This window comes from Salvelinus alpinus, chromosome 1 (genome assembly GCF_045679555.1).
Source record: "Salvelinus alpinus chromosome 1, SLU_Salpinus.1, whole genome shotgun sequence".
Classification (NCBI taxonomy): Eukaryota; Metazoa; Chordata; class Actinopteri; order Salmoniformes; family Salmonidae; genus Salvelinus; species Salvelinus alpinus.
Genome location: NC_092086.1, coordinates 88203239 through 88217725, shown reverse-complemented (window position 1 = coordinate 88217725; position 14487 = coordinate 88203239). Strand labels below are relative to the sequence as shown.

The following is a 14487-nucleotide window of genomic DNA, read 5'->3' as shown; positions in this document are numbered from 1 at the left end:
GATCAAGACATTCATCTGCATTTCTCTGACTACGTTCCTCCATTGAGTCAAAAAAACTTCTGATTCCAGGAGGACCATGAGCTGTTGCTATCGATAAGGTGTCTGATTCATCATTTTCACCTCAAATAGAAGTAGAGGGACTTTTGTCAGAGGTTTCTTGTTGTGAGCCCTGAGGGAACTTTATGCACTTGGCCAGATGATTCTGCATCTTTGTTACATTCTTCACATATGATTTGGCACAGTATTTGCAAATGTACACAGCTTTTCCTTCTACGTGCCTGTGGCATTTTCCTGTAAAGATTAGAAGAAAAAAATCAGTAAAACAAATACAATTCCATGTACAAATAAATAGTTAAGCAGTTAGATTAAACAACTCCTTTGTAATAAATGTTTTAAAATGAAACATGTATGGAAACAGGTGGATTAACACTCCTCAGTTAGCAGGCTCAAGTAAGCTAAAACCCACATGGTAGCAAAAACTAACTAGCAGAAATTGTTAACAAGTTAGAAATGATTTAAACACACTTTGCTGTAGGCTACTATTTACTAGTTAACAAAAAAACATGTATGTCATATAAAATATATTCACCCCACCCAGTATTGTAATACAAACTTACCAGAAAGCATGTAGTCCTTGGTTCAGACACATATAGTAGTGTGGGCTCAATAGCATCTCATTAGTGTACAAGATCTTGAGAATCAGCTGCACATGTGATGGAAGAGTGCACTGTGCATGCAGAGGGTTGCAATTCCATTGAATTGGGGATAGTTTAACCAAAATATGCCACAAGACCTAGAATTGCCTTATGTGTATCCCACAAAAAAAGTTTCACTGTTATAAGCTAACTTTTTTGATGAATTTAAGCTAAATTCCCCAAATTCCTGGGCCTAACTTCCCATTGAAAATCTCCGGGAAAATTCCTAGTGTTCCTAATGTTTTGTACACTCAGTGTACAGTATGTCTAAGGGTGTCAAATAAGTTGAAAAGCCTGTATGTTAAAAGCACTGTGTGTGTGTGTGTGTGTGTGTGTGAGTATCCCTAACTTTGGCAACAGACAAAAAGAGCTGGGAATCAGTGGATCAGTGGTTCACCAATCAGGGCGTTGATGGGCTTGGCAACAGTAACAGGGCATGATGTGTAATGTAACAAATTTTGGGGGGGGAACGTTTCCTTGGCACCATCAGGCGACGCCCTGACAACTGATACACAGAAATGTTCTTGCAAAGTTCCCATGAAACGTGTCAAGAGCATTAATATCTTATATTCTGAGAACATGGCAACCATGTTCTGTGTATGTTTAGTGAGGTGTTGTTGGAATATCAAATCAAATCAAATTAAATGAATATGTCACATGCTACGTAAACAACAGGTGTAGACTAACAGTGAATTGCTTACTTCCCAACAATGCAGGAAAAAAGATAAATGATCGAAAAATTGAAAAATAATAACACAAGGAATAAATACACAATGGTTAATGATAACTTTGCTATAGAAACGGGGTACCAGCACTGAGTCGATGTGCAGGGGTACGATGTAATTGAGGTAGGTATGTACATATAGGTAGGGATAAAGTGACTAGGCAACAAGATAGATAATAAACATTAACAGCAGCGTATGTGATGAGTCAAAATAGTTAGTGCAAAAAGGGTCAACGTAAATAGTTAAAGTGGAACTGACAGCGGTTTAATTACTTTGTAATATATGAAACAAACAGACAATCATAATATCAAATTCCCATTTTATTCTACAAACCCAACTTCATAAGAGGTTTTAAAAATAAGTTCTATTTGACTCATAATGTAATGACGTACAACAAAGCCTTGTTGGCAGAATAGATGGATGCAGTTCAATCCATGATTAATATTAAATCACCAATAGTCCAAAAATATTGCCATCAGGTTGTAAATCACAGCTGGCCTGGAACATTGTTTGCTGCCTCCACCCATTCGGGATGCATTCAGATGTATTTTGTGGCTTTTGGCGAATGATCTAAATTCACGCTGTTGCTACTTTCTGTAAACACACTCCAAAGTGAATGATGGCAGTCCCGTGTGGCTTATTTGCATAAAGGCAAATTGCTCTGAGTTGCTATGGTGCAGCGTTCTGTGTAGACTCCGGTCCTGGATGAGACAGATATTTTTATTAGGTTTTATTTACTGCAGTGTCTATTAATTGTCCAAACGCACGGCCGATTTCCCACTCTATATTGATATAGAATTGTCACAAATGTCTGACTATACGTCATTCCCAAACATTCTATGAATTCATGAAAAATTACCATATCTAAGGCCTTCCTTCAGAAAATGTAAAATAAGGTGTCCTATTCTTTCTGGGGGTGTATATGAACATATTTTAATAAGATTTCATGTGGCTAAAACACTGTCAGTTCCACTTTAAATAGTTAACCAATAGCTACCCTGGCTAACTATTTAGCAGTCTTATGGCTTGGGGGTAGAAGTTGCTCAGGGTCCTGTTGGTTCCAGATTTGTTGCATCAGTACCACTTTAAAAAAAAAAAATTATTTCACCTTAATTTAACCAGGTAGGCTAGTTGAGAATAAGTTCTCATTTACAACTGCGACCTGGCAAAGATAAAGCAAAACAGTGCGACACATACAACAACTGTAACGATCGTCGTCCTCGTCTGATGAGGAATAGGAAGGATCAGACCAAAATGCAGCCTGGTACGTGTCCATGTTAAATTTATTAAACTGAACACTGAATACAAAATAACAAAGGTGAAACAACGAAAAAACGAAACAGTCCTATCAGGTGACACAACACAAAACAGGAAACAACTACCCACAAACACAGGTGGGAAAAGGCTACCTAAGTATGGTTCTCAATCAGAGACAACGATTGACAGCTGCCTCTGATTGGGAACCATACCAGGCCAAACACAGAAATACAAAACATAGAACAAAACATAGAATGCCCACCCCAAAATAGAGACATAAAAAAGTAACTAAGGCCAGCACGTGACAACAACACAGAGTTACACATGGAATAAACAAACATACAGTCAATAATACAATAGAAAAAGTCTATATACAGTGTGTGCAAATGAGGTAGGATAAGGGAGGTAAGGCAATAAATAGGCCATAGTGGCAAAATAATTACAATATAGCAATTAAACACTGGAGTGATAGATATGCAGAAGATAAGTGTGCAAGTAGAGAAACTGGGGTGCAAAGGAGCAAAATAAATAAAAGAAATAACAGTATGGGGATGAGGTAGTTGGATGGGCTATGTACAGTTAGAGTGATCTGTGAGCTGCTCTGGCAGCTGGTGCTTAAAGCTAGTGAGGGAGATATGAGTCTCCAGCTTCAGTGATTTTTGCAGTTCGTTCCAGTCATTGGCAGCAGAGAACTGTAAGGAAAGGCGGCCGAATGAGGAATTGGCTTTGGGGGTGACCAGTGAAATATACCTGCTTGAGCGCGTTGTAACGGTTTTGACTTGAGGTTATTTATAGGGGTGCCAGGTAGGTTGTGCCTACCAGAGAAAACATTGATTTCTCCTTTTTGTTTGGGAGGGAATGAGTCCCATCTGGTCCGTCAAGTCTACACCAATACAAAGGACTTATGTAAAAGTCAGGATGGAAATACTTTTCATAAACCCTTAAAACATTGGAAAGAACTTCAAAAACAAGTGTATTCTTTTGCGGGGTTGTATTAACAACAAATGATCACACACACATAACAATATAACAAATAATGCGCTCCTGTTCCTCCAGAAATGTCCTGTACCTCGGGCATAAAAAGAGTCCAGCCCGGTAAAGAAGTTCAGGGACTCAGGTGACCTCAGTCACGCAATGTTTGTCCGTAGTGTAAACCCGGTATTAATCATACACTCAAAATAACACTTATTTTTACAACACAACTATAAAGCGTATCAAAGACTAATACGTCCTCACAACTAACTACATAAATCACAGTGTAAACTAGCTATTAGGCTACAAAACACACTTTAAGGCAACAAAACAAACAGAATAGCGAAGCTTCAGGAACTGAAGGTTGAACACAGCTTCATTCATGTCTCAATCACAACCTCACCTTTGCCCAGCTGATGCTGGCTATTTAATTGGGAATTAAAGGGGATGCGCCCTATTGGAAGGAGAAGCACTGAGACGGTTCAGAAAAATTCAGGGCCATCACAGCGTGCTACGGGTGGGTGCTGCTATGGTTACCAGTGAGCTGAGATAAGGCGGGGTTTACCTAGCAAAGACTTATAGATGACCTGGAGCCAGTGGGTTTGGCGACGAATCTGAAGCGAGGGCCAGCCAACAAGAGCATACAGGTTGCAGTGGTGGGTAGTATATGGGGCTTTGGTGACAAAACGGATAGCACTGTGATAGACTGCATCCAATTTGTTGAGTAGAGTGTTGGAAGCTATTTTGTAAATGACATCGCCGAAGTCAAGGATCGGTAGGATAGTCAGTTTTACAAGGGTATGTTTGGCAGCATGAGTGAAGGATGCTTTGTTGCGAAATAGGAAGCCGATTCTAGATTTAATTTTGGATTGGAGATGCCTAATGTGAGTCTGGAAGGAGAGTTTACAGTCTAACCAGACACCTAGGTATTTGTAGTTGTCCACATATTCTAAGTCAGAACCATCCAGAGTAGAGGTCAACCGATTATGATTTTTCAACGCCGATACCGATACCGATTATTGGAGGACCCAAAAAAAGCCGATACCGAATAATCGGCCTAATTTTTTATTTATTTGTAATAATGACAATTACAACAATACTGAATGAACACTTTTATTTTAACTTAATATAATTCATCAATCAAATCAATTTACCCTCAAATAAATTATGAAACGTGTTCAATTTGGTTTAAATAATGCAAAAACAAAGTGTTGGAGGAGAAAGTAAAAGTACAATATGTGCCTTGTAAAAAAGCTAACGTTTAAGTTCCTTGCTCAGAACATGAGAACATATGAAAGCTGGTGGTTCCTTTTAACATGAGTCTTCAATATTCCCAGGTACGAAGTTTTAGGTTGAGGTTATTATAGGAATTATAGGACTATTTCTCTCTATACCATTTGTATTTCATATACCTTTGACCATTGGATGTTCTTATAGGCATTTTGGTATTGCCAGTGTAACAGTATAGCTTCCGTCAATCTCCTCGCCCCTACCTGGGCTCCAACCAGGAACACATCGACAACAGCCAGCCTCGAAGCATCGTTACCCATCGCTCCACAAAAGCCGCGGCCCTTGCAGAGCAAGGGGAACAACTACTCCAAGTCTCAGAGCGAGTGACGTTTGAAACGCTATTAGCGCGCACCCCACTAACTAGCTATCCATTTCACATCGGTTACACCAGCCTAATCTCGGGAGTTGATAGGCTTGAAGTCATAAACAGCTCAATGCTTTAAGCACAGTGAAGAGCTGCTGGCTAACGCACAAAAGTGCTGTTTGAATGAATGCTTGTGAGCCTGCTCCTGCCTACCACCGCTCAGTCAGACTGCTCTATCAAATATCAAATCATAGACTTAATTATAACATAATAACACACAGAAATATGAGCCTTTGGTCATTAATATGGTTGAATCCGGAAACTATCCTTTTGAAAACAAAACGTTTATTCTTTCAGTGAAATACGGAACCGTTCTGTATTTTATCTAGCGGATGGCATCCCTAAGTCTAAATATTGCTGTTACATTGTACAACCTTCAGTGTTGTGTCATAATTATGTACAATTCTGGCAAATGAATTACAGTCTTTGTTTGGAATAAATGAACTTCACACAGTTCGCAACGAGCCTGGCGGCCCAAACTGCTGCATATACCCTGACTGCTTGCACGGAACGCACGAGAAGTGACACAATTTTCCCTAGTTATAAGAAATTCATGTTAGGCAATATTAACCAAATATGCAGGTTTAAAAATATATACTTGTGTATTGATTTTAAAGAAAGGCATTGATGTTTATGGTTAGGTACACATTGGTGCAACGACAGTGCTTTTTTCGTGAATGTGCTTGTTAAATCATCACTCGTTTGGCGAAGTAGGCTGTGATTCGATGAGAAATGAACAGGCACCGCATCGATTATATGCAACGCAGGACACGCTAGATAAACTAGTAATATCATCAACCATGTGTAGTTAACTAGTGTTTATGTTAAGATAGTTTTTTATAAGATTGTCACGATCGTTTGTAGAAACGGACCAAGGCACAGCGTGATTACAGTTCCACATAATTTATTAATAGTGAAACTTAACAAAAACAATAAGCAATAAATGAACAACGAACCGCGACTACAGAGGTGCTACATACACTTACTCAAAATACACAATTCAATATCCCACAAAACACAGGTGGAAAAAAGGCTACCTAAATATAATCCCCAATTAGAGACAACTATTACCAGCTGCCTCTAATTGGGAACCATATCAAGCACACCAACATAGAAATATGAAAACTAGAACGCCACATAGAAATAATAAACTAGAACACCACATAGAAATAATAGACAAGAACACCCCAGCCACGCCCTAACCTACTATACCATAGAGAAACAATGGCTCTCTATGGTCAGGGCGTGACAAAGATAAGTTTAATGCTAGCTAGCAACTTACCTTGGCTTCTTGCTGCCCTCGCGTAACAGCTAGTCAGCCTGCCACGCAGGCTCCTCGTGGAGTGCAATGTAAGGCAGGTGGTTAGAGCGTTGGACTAGTAACTGGACGGTTACAAAAACAAATCCCCGAGCTGACAAGGTAAAAATCTGTCGTTCTGCCCCTGAACTAGGCAGTTAACCTCTCTGGGGCGCAAACGTCCCACCGGCCAATAGCCAGGGAAAATACAGCGCGCCATATTCAAATAACATGATATAAAAATCAAACTTTCATTAAATCACACATGTAAGATACCAAATTAAAGCTACACTCGTTGTGAATCCAGCCAACATGTCAGATTTCAAAAAGGCTTTTCGGCGAAAGCATAAGATGCTATTATCTGATGATAGCACAACAGTAAACAAAGAGAGTAGCATAATTCAACACTGCAAGCACGACACAAAACACAGAAATAAAATATAAATCATGCCTTACCTTTGACGAAATTCTTTTGTTGGCACTCCAATATGTCCCAGAAACATCACAAATGGTCCTTTTGTTCGATAAATTCCGTCGATATATATCCAAAATGTCAATTTATTTGGACCGGTTCATCCAGAAAAACACAGCTTCCAACTTTCGCCAAGTCACTACAAAATATATCAAAAGTTATATGTAAATACGTGTTCAATACAAAAAGAAAACAAACTGACGCAACTTTTTTCGTAACGTGCCTCTTCTCAAAAAATTTACGATAGCCCTACTTCTTCACTACACAAAGGAATAACCTCAACCGATTTCCAAGGACTGGTGACATCCAGTGGAAGCGGTAGGAACTGCAAGCAAGTCCATTAGAAATCTGGTGTCTCTAAGAAATCTCATTGAAAAGACAGTGACATCAAAAAAATACAAATTCTGAATGGTTTGTCCTCAGGGTTTTGCCTGCTACATAAGTTCTGTTATTCTCACAGACATGATTCAAACAGTTTTAGAAACTTCAGAGTGTTTTCTATCCAAATCTACTAATAATATGCATATCTTATATTCTGGGGATGAGTAGCAAGCAGTTGAATTTTGGCATGCTATTTTTCCGAAAGTGAAAATGCTGCCCCCTGCCCTCAAGAAGTTAACCCACCGTTCCTAGTCCGTCATTGAAAATAAGAATTTGTTCTTAACTGACTTGCCTAGTTAAATAAAGGTGTAGAAGGCCTCCCGGGTGGTGCAGTGGTCTAGGGCACTGCATCGCAGCGCTAGCTGCACCACCAGAGACTCTGGGTTCGCGCCCAGGCTCTGTCGCGACCGGGAGGTCCGTGGGGCGACGCTCAATTGGCCTCGCGTGGTTAGGGAGGGTTTGGCCGGTAGGGATATCCTTGTCTCATCGCGCACCAGCGACTTCTGTGGCGGGCCGGGCGCAGTGCGCGCTAACCAAGGGAGCCAGGTGCACGGTGTTTCCTCCGACACATTGGTGCGGCTGGCTTCCGGGTTGGAGGCGCGCTGTGTTAAGAAGCAGTGCGGCTTGGTTGGGTTGTGTTTCGGAGGACGCATGGCTTTCAACCTTCATCTCTCCCGAGCCCGTACGGGAGTTGTAGCGAAGAGACAAGATCGTAATTACTAACAATTGGATACCACGAAATTGGGGAGAAAAGGGGGTAAAAAAAAGAAAAAAGAAAATTTAAATAAAGGTGTAGAAAAAAATACAGATTACCGATTGTTATGAAAACTTAAAATTGGCCCTAATTAATCGGCCATTCCGATTAATCGGTCGACCTCTAGTCCAGAGTAGTGATGCTGGACGGGCGGGCAGGTGTGGGCAGCAATCGGTTGAAGAGCATGCATTTAGTTTTACTTGCATTTAAGAGCAGTTGGAGGCCACAGAATGAGAGTTGTATGGCATTGAAGCTTGTCTGGAGGTTGGTTAACACAGTGTCCAAATAAGGGCCAGAAGTATACAGAATGGTGTCGTCTGCGTAGAGGTGGATCAGAGAATCACCAGCAGCAAGTGCGACATCCTTGATGTATACAGAGAAAAGAGTTGGCCCGAGGGTTGAACCCTGTGGCACCCCCATAGAGACTGCCAGAGGTCCGGACAACAGGCCCTCTGATTTGACACACTGAACTGTGTCTGAGAAGTAGTTGGTGAACCAGGCGAGGCAGTCATTTGAGAAATCAAGGCTGTTGAGTCTGCCGATAAGAATGTAGTGATTGACAGAGTCAAAAGCCTTGGCCAGGTCGATGAATACAGCTGCACAGTATTGTCTCTTATCGATGGCGGTTATGATATCGTTTAGGACCTTGAGCGTGGCTGAGGTGCACCCATGGCCAGCTCGGAAACCAGATTGCATAGCGGAGAAAGTACGTGGGATTTGAAATGGTCGGTGATCTGTTTGTTAACTTGGCTTTCGAAGACCTTAGAAAGGCATAGTAGGATAGATATAGGTCTCTAGCAGTTTGGGTCTAGAGTGTCTCCCCCTTTGACGAGGGGGATGACCGCGGCAGCTTTCCGATCTTTGGGGATCGCAGGCGATACGAAAGAGAGATTGAATAGGCTAGTAATAGGGTTTGCTACAATTTCGGCAGATAATTTTAGAAAGAGAGGGTCCAGATTGTCTAGCCCGGCTGATTTGTAGGGGTCCATATTTTGCAGCTCTTTCAGAACATCAGCTATCTGGATTTAGGTGAAGGAGAAATGGGGGAGGCTTGTGCAAGTTTCTGTGGGGGGTGCAGGGCTGTTTACCGGGGTAGGGGTAGCCAGGTGGAAAGCATGGCCAGATGTAGAAAAATGCTTATTGAAATTCTCAATTATCGCAGATTTATCGGTGGTGACAGTGTTTTCTAGCCTCAGTGCAGTGGGCAGCTGGGAGGAGGTGCTCTTATTCTCCATGGACTTTTTTGAGTTTGTGCTATGCAAATTTCTGTTTGAAAAAGCTAGCCTTAGCTTTCCTAACTGCCTGTGTATATTGGTTCCTAACTTCTCTGAAAAGTTGCATATCGCGGGGGCTATTCGATGTAAATGTAGTACACCACAGGATGTTTTTGTACTGGTCAAGGGCAGTCAGGTCTGGAGTGAACCAAGGGCTGTATCTGTTCCTGGTTCTACATTTTTTGAATGGGGCATGCTTATTTAAGATTGTGAGGAAAGGACTTTTAAAGAATAACCAGGCATCCTCTACTGATGGAATGAGGTCAATATCCTTCCAGGATACCTGGGCCAGGTCGATTAGAAAGGCCTGCTCGCTAAAGTGTTTTAGGGAGCGTTTGACAGAGATGAGTGGTGGTCGTTTGACCGCAGACCCATTGCGGACGCAGCCAATGAGGCAGTGATCGCTGAGATCCTGGTTGAAGACAGCAGAGGTGTATTTGGAGGGCAGGTTGGTTAGGATGATATCTATGAGGGTGCCCGTGTTTACGGATTTGGGGTTGCACCTGGTAGGTTCATTGATAATTTGTGTGAGATTAAGGGCATCAAGCTTAGATTGTAGGATGGCCGGTGTGTTAAGCATGTCCCAGTTTGGGTCACCTAACAGCACGGGCTCTGAAGATAGATGGGTGGGCAATCAATTCACATATGGTGTCCAGTGCACAGCTAGGGGCAGAAGGTGGTCTATAGCAAGCGGCAATGGTGAGAGACTTGTTACAGGAAAGGTGGATTTTGAAAAGTCGAAGCTCAAATTGTTTGGGCACAGACCTGGATAGTAAGACAGAACTCTGCAGGCTATCTCTGCAGTAGATTGCAACGCCGAGGTCTCTGACCTCCTCCCTTTAGGTCATCTCATCGTCGGCAGTGTCAGGCCTACCACCGTTGTGTCGTCTGTAAACTTAATGATGGTGTTGGAGTCGTGTGCTGCCACGCAGTTGTGGGTGAACAAGGAGTACAGGAGGGGACTAGGCACACACCCCTGAGGGGCCCCCATGTTGAGGGTCAGTGTGGCAAATGTGTTGTTGCTACCTTCACCACCTGGGGGCGGCCCGTCAGGAAGTCCAGGATCCATATGCAAAGGGAGGTGTTTAATCCCAAGGTCCTTAGCTTAGTGATAAGCTTGGAGGGCACTATGGTGTAGAATGCTGAGGTGTAGTCAATGAACAGCATTATCATGTAGGTGTTCATTTTGTCCAGGGGGTAAAGGGCAGTGTGGATCATCTGTGGATCTGTTGTGGCGGTATGCGACTTGGAGTGGCGCCAGGGTATCTGGGATGATGGTGTTGATGTGAGCCATGACCAGCCTTTCGGAAAATTTTGTGGCTACAGATGTGAGTGCTACGGGGGGATTTAGACCTGTCATTTAGACAGGTTGCCTTGGCGTTCTTGGGCACAGGGACAATGATGGTCTGCTTGAAACATGTAGGTATTACAGACTGGGTCAGGGAGAGGTTGAAAATGGCAGTGAAGACACTTGCCAGCTGGTCAGAGCATGCTCTGAGTATGGGTCCTAGTAATCCCTTTGGACCTGCAGCCTTGTGAATGTTAACCTGTTTAATGGTCTGACTCACATTGGCTATGGAGAGCGTGATCACACAGTCGTCCGGGAACAGCTGGTGTTCTCATGCATGGGTCAGTGTTGTTAGCCTTAGGGCGAGCATAGAAGGTATTTAGCTCATCTGGTAGGCTCCCTTCACTGGACAGTTAGCTGCTGGGTTTCCCTTTGTAATCCATGATAGTTTGCAAGCCCTGCCACATCCGATGAGCGTCAGAGCCAGTGTAGTAGGATGTGATCTTAGTCCTGTATTGACGCTTTGTCTGTTTGATGGTTCGTCGGAGGGTGTAGCGGGATTTCTTATAAACATCCGGATTAGTGTCCCACTCCTTGATAGCAGCAGCTTTAGCTCAGTGCGGATGTTTCCTGTAATCCAGGGCTTCTGGTTGGGATATGCACGTACGGTCACTGTGGGGATGATGTCGCCGATGCATTTATTAATGAAGCCGGTGACTGATGTGATAAACTCCTCAATGCCATCGGATGAATCCCAGAACATATTACCAGTCTGTGCTAGCGAAACACTCCTGTAGCTTAGCATCCGCTAAGTATGCTAAGCTATATGCATCTCTGTGTGTGGAGTAAGGGTGATATAGAGTTATTTCACCTCTAGTTGCACAGATGATATGCTGGTAGCAATTAGGTAAAACAGAGTTCAGTTTTCCTGCATTAAACTCACCTGCCACTAGGAGCGCCGCCTCTGGGTGAGCATTTTTTTGTTTGCTTATGGCCCTATACAGCTCGTTTAGTGCGGTCTTAGTGCCAGCTTCGGTTTGTGTTGGTAACTTGACAGCTACGAAAAATACAGATGACAACTCTTGGTTAATAGTGTGGTCTACAGTTTATCATGAGGTATTCTAGCTCAGGCAAGCAGAACCCTCAGAAAACTGGACATAGGAATGTTCTTGCAATGTTCTCATGAAAAGTCTAGAACCTTAACCTTATATTTTGAGAACATGTATGTTTCGTGTGATGTTGATGATATATTCTAGTAACCCTCAGTGGATAGAATGTTCCCCTAACTAACACAAAACTAGACACTCAAACATTAGGGGAATGTTATGGGTAACATTACAAAAATGTTCTCTCTCCCTAGAATTGTTAGCTGGGTAAATAACACCTCAAGTGGACCCCTGCTCTGTCCTGGGTCAACCAGCCAGCTAGTTATCTTACTGCACACACACACACACACACACACACACACACACACACACACACACACACACACACACACACACACACACACACACACACACACACACACACACACACACACACACACACACACACACACACACACATACAGTGGGGAGAACAAGTATTTGATACACTGCCGATTTTGAAGGTTTTCCTATTTACAAAGCATGTAGAGGTCTGTAATTTTTATCATAGGTACACTTCAACTGTGAGAAACGGAATGTAAAACAAAAATCCAGAAAATCACATTGTATGATTTTTAAGTAATTAATTTGCATTTTATTGCGTGACATAAGTATTTGATACATCAGAAAAGCAGAACTTAATATTTGGTACAGAAACCTTTGTTTGCAATTACAAAGATCATACGTTTCCTGTAGTTATTGACCAGGTTTGCACACACTGCAGCAGGGATTTTGGCCCACTCCTCCATACATACCTTCTCCAGATCCTTCAGGTTTCGGGGCTGTCGCTGGGCAATACGGACGTTCAGCTCCCTCCAAAGATTTTCTATTGGGTTCAGGTCTGGAGACTGGCTAGGCCACTCCAGGACCTTGAGATGCTTCTTACGGAGCCACTCCTTAGTTGCCCTGGCTGTGTGTTTCGGGTCGTTGTCATGCTGGAAGATCCAGCCACGACCCATCTTCAATGCTCTTACTGAGGGAAGGAGGTTTTTGGCCAAGATCTCGCGATACATGGCCCCATCCATCCTCCCCTCAATACGGTGCAGTCGTCCTGTCCCCTTTGCAGAAAAGCATCCCCAAAGAATTATGTTTCCACCTCCATGCTTCACGGTTGGGAGGGTGTTCTTGGGGTTGTACTCAACCTTCTTCTTCCTCCAAACACGGCGAGTGGAGTTTAGACCAAAAAGCTCTATTTTTGTCTCATCAGACCACATGACCTTCTCCCATTCCTCCTCTGGATCATCCAGATGGTCATTGGCAAACTTCAGACGGGCCTGGACATGCGCTGGCTTGAGCAGGGGGACCTTGCGTGCGCTGCAGGATTTCAATCCATGACAGCGTAGTGTGTTACTAATGGTTTTCTTTGAGACTGTGGTCCCAGCTCTCTTCATGTCATTGACCAGGTCCTGCCGTGTAGTTCTGGGCTGATCCCTCACCTTCCTTATGATCATTGATGCCCCACGAGGTGAGATCTTGCATGGAGCCCCAGACCGAGGGTGATTGACCGTCATCTTGAACATCTTCCATTTTCTAATAATTGCGCCAACAGTTGTTGCCTTCTCACCAAGCTGCTTGCCTATTGTCCTGTAGCCCATCCCAGCCTTGTGCAGGTCTACAATTTTATCCCTGATGTCCTTACACAGCTCTCTGGTCTTGGCCATTGTGGAGAGATTGGAGTCTGTTTGATTGAGTGTGTGTACAGGTGTCTTTTATACAGGTAACAAGTTCAAACAGGTGCAGTTAATACAGGTAATGAGTGGAGAACAGGAGGGCTTCTAAAAGAAAAACTAACAGGTCTGTGAGAGCCGGAATTCTTACTGGTTGGTAGGTGATCAAATACTAATGTCACGCAATAAAATGCAAATTAATTACTTAAAAATCATACAATGTGATTTTCTGGATTTTTTTTAATTTTTTGGTGATTTTTAGATTCCGTCTCTCACAGTTGAAGTGTACCTATGATAAAAATTACAGACCTCTACATGCTTTGTAAGTAGGAAAACCTTCAAAATCGGCAGTGTATCAAATACTTGTTCTCCCCACTGTATATATATATATATATATATATATATATATATATACACACACACACAGGTGTATTCCAAAAACACTCCTCTCCTGAAATGGCATTGGTGCTCCAGCCAGTAGAATGAGGAGGAGGAGTTGGAGGGAGGTTTAAAAATATATCCACACAACCAGGCCGTTCAGACATTTTGATATTCTGTCTCTATCTTGGTCCGATCGGGAGGTCTTGATAAATCTCTTCCCACCGTGGGGACAGATAAGAGCAGCGCAGATTGAATAAAAAATAGCTAGGGAGAGATGGAGGGAACAAGAGAGAGGGGTACAGAGGAGATCTGAGATGTCTTTTAAGTTTGTTTTGTCTTGCAGATCCAGTTCAAGGACGCCCGCAGGCGAGGCAGCGGCAGCTGCAGCTCTCTCTCTTGCCGTGCCAACGATGCCACTCAAGGTCATATGAGCCAGCCCTGTGATATTAGACAGGAAGGGGGAGGGGTGACAGCAAGGGAGAATGAGGGGGGGGGGGGGGGCATATAAAAACATCACCCAACCAC

At 42.9% G+C, this 14487-nt stretch overlaps 1 protein-coding gene across 3 annotated transcripts in view; it reads left to right on the top strand.

Annotated features, from left to right (window-relative positions):
* LOC139532830 (nuclear receptor-interacting protein 1-like) overlaps positions 1-14487 on the top strand; it is a 57590-nt gene that overhangs the window by 18055 nt on the left and 25048 nt on the right. Inside the window, exon 2 of one of the 3 annotated variants that reach the window (XM_071330944.1) lies at positions 14306-14384. The exons of the other annotated variants lie outside the window; for them this stretch is intronic. The gene's annotated coding sequence lies outside the window, so the exon portion shown is untranslated. The remainder of the gene's footprint in view (positions 1-14305; positions 14385-14487) is intronic. 3 annotated transcript variants of the gene reach the window in all.